The sequence below is a fragment of the Limulus polyphemus genome, unplaced genomic scaffold (assembly GCF_000517525.1).
Source record: "Limulus polyphemus unplaced genomic scaffold, Limulus_polyphemus-2.1.2 Scaffold7537, whole genome shotgun sequence".
NCBI classification, from domain to species: domain Eukaryota; kingdom Metazoa; phylum Arthropoda; class Merostomata; order Xiphosura; family Limulidae; genus Limulus; species Limulus polyphemus.
This window is the reverse complement of record NW_013673147.1, coordinates 11,912-16,450: the sequence shown is the minus strand read 5'-3', so window position 1 is coordinate 16,450 and position 4,539 is coordinate 11,912.

Genomic DNA, 4,539 nt, shown 5'->3' with positions numbered 1-4,539 from the left:
TTGGTGTGCTATAGTATTATTGTTATAATGGTTGTTATATTAGTGTGCTATACTATTATTGTTATAATGATTGTTATATGGGTGTGCTATAGTATTGTTGTTATTATGATTGTTATATTGGTGTGCTATAGTATTGTTGTTATATTGGTGTGCTATAGTATTATTGTTATAATGGTTGTTATAGTAGTAGTATTTTAATGGCTGTGGTATTGTTGTCTCTATAATTACTAAGACAAATCTATTACTTGAGGTTTTAGGATTGCTCTAATGTAAGATACGAAGTTTAAACTTTCTGTTTGATATTTTTATTTTATTAAAACACAAGTAGTAACAATAACAGTGGATGATATAAGTAACATGTCAACCACTACTTCATCTATTCCAGATAGACTGAGTTTTGGTATTGGGTAAAAATCCTCGTCAAGCACTTGATGTAGCAGATATAAAATGGTTGATATATATTCTTTTTTACTTTCACTCATAAGTTCTTGTATTTATTCTCATGAAAGAAGGCCTACCTTATGAAAGTGTATTGGTTATCTGGTTTATTCTATGCACCATTCTGATGAAAGAAAGCCTATTTTCTAAAACTGTATGAGTTATCGGGTTTATCGCATATACCACTCTGATGAAGCAAGTCTTACCTTCTGAAAGTCTATAACTTATGGAGTTTCTGTATATAACATTCTCATGTAGGAAGGACTACCATTTGAAAGTGTAGGAGTTATCTGGTATATTGTATATACCAAGTCTGATGAAGGAAGGTCTGTCTCCTAAAAATGTATAACTTATCCGATTTATTATATACACCATTCTGATGAAGAAAGGGTTATCTTCTGAAAGTGCATGTTCGTTAGTCAATTTTCCGTGGCCTACCTTCTGAAAGTGTAGGAGTTATCGAGTTTAATTGTATATACCACTTTCCTTAAACTCGGTGGTATATACAATAGACCAGATAAATACTACACTTTCAGAGGGAAGTCCTTCCTTCATCATAGTGATATCTACTGTATCCAATTAACCCGATAATTCATACTTTCAGAAGGTAAACCTTACTTTATTAGAATGATATATACAAGGAACCTGATAACTCTTACACTTTCAGAAAGTATGCCTTCCTTAATCTGAGTGGTGTATACAATAAACCGGATAACTCATACACTTTTAAAAGGTAGGGCTTCTTTCATCAGAATGGTGTAAACAATAAACCCGATAACTCCTACGCTTACAGAAGGTAGGGCTTCCTTCTTTAGAGTGGTATATACAACATCCCTTTAAGTCATATATTTTGAGAAGGTAGGCCTTACTTCATCAGTGTGGTATATACAAGGAACCCGATAACTCACACACTTTCAGAATATAGGCTTTCCTTCATCAGAGTGGTATACACAACAAACCAGATAACTCATACACTTTCAGAATATAGTCTTTCCTTCATCAGAGTGGTAAATAAGATAAAATCGATAACTCGCACAATTTCAGAAGGTAGGCTTTCCTTCACCAGAGTAGTATATAACAAACCCGATAACTAATACATAGGCCTTCCTTAATAAGTATGGTACGTACAACAAACTTGGTAATTAATGCACTTTGAGAAGGTAGGCTTCCTTCACCAGAGTAGTATATAACAAACCCGATAACTAATACATAGGCCTTCCTTAATAAGTATGGTACGTACAACAAACTTGGTAATTAATGCACTTTGAGAAGGTAGGACTTTCTTCATCAAAGTGGTAAATACAACAAACTTGATAACTCATGCACTTTCAGAAGATAGGCCTTTCTTCATCAGGGTAGTATATACAATAAATCCGATAACTATTTCACTTTCAGAATGTAGGCCTTCCTCATCAGAGTGATAAATACAAGAAAATCGATAACTCCTACAATTTCAAAAGGTTGGCTTTCTTTCACCAGAGTGGTATATAAAAGAAACTGGATAACTCATATGCTTTAAAAAGGTAGGCCTTCTTTCATAAGATTGGTATATGCAATGAAACTCGATCAATCCTACACTTTCAGAAAATAGGCCTTCCTTCACCAGGGTGGCATATACAATAAACGAGATAAATCCTACTCCTTCAGAAGGTAGGCCTTCCTACATTACAGTGGTGTATATATATATAGTAAACTCGATAAGTCCTATACTTTCAGAAGGTAGGCCTTCCTTCGTCAGATTGGTATATACAAGGAACCTGATAACTCCTACACTTTCAGAAGGTATACTTTCCTTAATCTGAGTGGTGTATACAATAAACCAGATCGCTCATTCAATTTTAAAAGGTAGGCCTTCCTTCATCTGAGTGCTATAAACAATAAACCTGATAACTCCTACACTTACAGAAGGCAGACCTTCATTCGTTAGAGTAGTATATATTATAAATCCAATAACTCCTACACTTTTAGAAGGTAAACGTTCCGACATCAGAGTGTTATATACAAGAAATCCGCCAACTCATTTACTTTAAGAAGGAAATCCTTCCTTCACCAGAATGGAGCATAGAATAGACCCGATAACTAGTACACTTTCAAAAGACAGGACTTTATTCAATAGAGTGGTATTTATTGTAAACTAGAAAGCTCAAACAATTTCAGAAGGCTGGCCTTCGTACCTCAGGGTATATCCTGTTAATCCGATAACTCCTTCACTTTCGAAATGTATGCCTTCCTTCATGAGAGTAATATATACAATAAACCTGATAACTCATGAATTTTCCGAAGTTAGGCTTTCCTTTCTCTGTGTGTATATACAGTAAACCCGATAACTCCTATACTTTCACAAGGTAGACTAACTTCATCATAGTGGTATATGGTATAAACCCAATAAGGCCTATAATTTCAGAAAGTAAGCCTTATTGCATCAGAGTGGTATATACAAGATACCCTATAACTAATTTCCTTTTAAAATGAAAGCCTTTCTTCATCAGAGCTGGTATATATACAATAAATTCGATAAGTCATGCACTTTCAAAGATAAACCATCCTTCATCAGAGTGGTGCATAGAACAAACCCGATAATTAATTGGTGTTAGAAGCGGGATAGAAAATAAAAAAAAAGAAGATGGAAACGAGAGGTGACAGATCAAACTACAGCTTAGCAGATTTGATGGCAGCAATACAAGTACAGCAAAAGAAACAAGAAGAGAGATTACAGCAGTTGTTGGAGGAAAAAGAAAAGAAACTAGAATAGAGATTACCGCAGTTGTTAGAGAAAAAAGAAAAAAAACAAGAAGAGAAATTACAGCAGTTGTTGGAGGAAAAAGAAAAGAAACAATTAGGAGAGGCAACAGCAGTGGCAAGAAAACCTGCAACAGTGGCAGCTCGAAGAGCAAAATAAACAAGAGAGTTACAGCAGTTGTTGGAGGAAGAAGAAAAGAAACAAGAAGAGAGACTAAAACAGTGGTTCGAGGAGAAAGAAAATAAACAAGAAGAAAGTCTCCAACAATTGAGAGAAAGCCAGAGTACACAAATGGAAAACATCAGTAAATTTCAAAGCGAATTAAATACATTAAAGGATGATTTATTGTCTTTTACAAAAGGAGAATACATTAACCATCGACTTAATCAGCCCCAGACAACGGCAAGCTCTTTCCAGACCCCGCAACTAAACCCTAATGCAGACATCTTCAGTCCTGTTAGAAGTCACATCCCAGATATGAATGTCAGCAATAGGGGTGATCTAGTACGAAGGACGCCACAGTAATTCGATGGGAAGGCACCGTGGAAAGCATATAGAGCACAATTTGAGCTCCTGGCAGAGAAGAATGGATGGACAGAGGAGAAGAAAGCAGTATATCTGGCAACGAGCTTAACGGGACAACCACTGGAAATACTTGGACAGTTGTCACCAGACGCCAAGCACAACTATAGAGCACTGGTAGCTGCTCTAGAGCTCAGGTACGGAACTCAAAACCAGTCCGGAGTCTACAGGGCTAGGGTTAGGACGAGAGTCCATGCTAAAGGGGAGAGCCTGCAAGAGCTGGCACAGGACTTGCAAAGTATAGCACACAAGGCCTACCCAACTGCGCCATTCGATGTCCTTAAATTGTTGCTGAAGCGACGGGAACAGTGTTATTGAACTGCGAACAGAGTATTGTTCAGTCGAGCACGTGAGACGTTCGTTGTGAATTATAGTGTTTGTTATAGCGCGACTGTTGAAATTAAGTGTATCGCAAAGTTGTATTCAGAAAGAATAAACCAGTTTTATTTAAGAAAGGATTTGTGTCGCTAAAGTTTCATCGGAAAGAATTTTTACGGAAAATTAACTAACGAACGGAGACGTAACACGATTATAAAAGCTAGTCCTTCCTCCATGAGCTTGGTGTATATGGTAAACCCTTTCTTCATCAGAGTGATATATAAAACAAATCCGATAATTCAATCTCTTAGATGTTAGGCCTTTCTTCATCAGAGGGGTGTATAGAATATACTCAATATGTCATACACTTTCATAAGATAGGCCTCCCTTCATCAGAGTGGTATATACTGTTACGTCTCCGTTTGTTAATTAACTTTCCGTAACTTCGTTCCGACGAAACT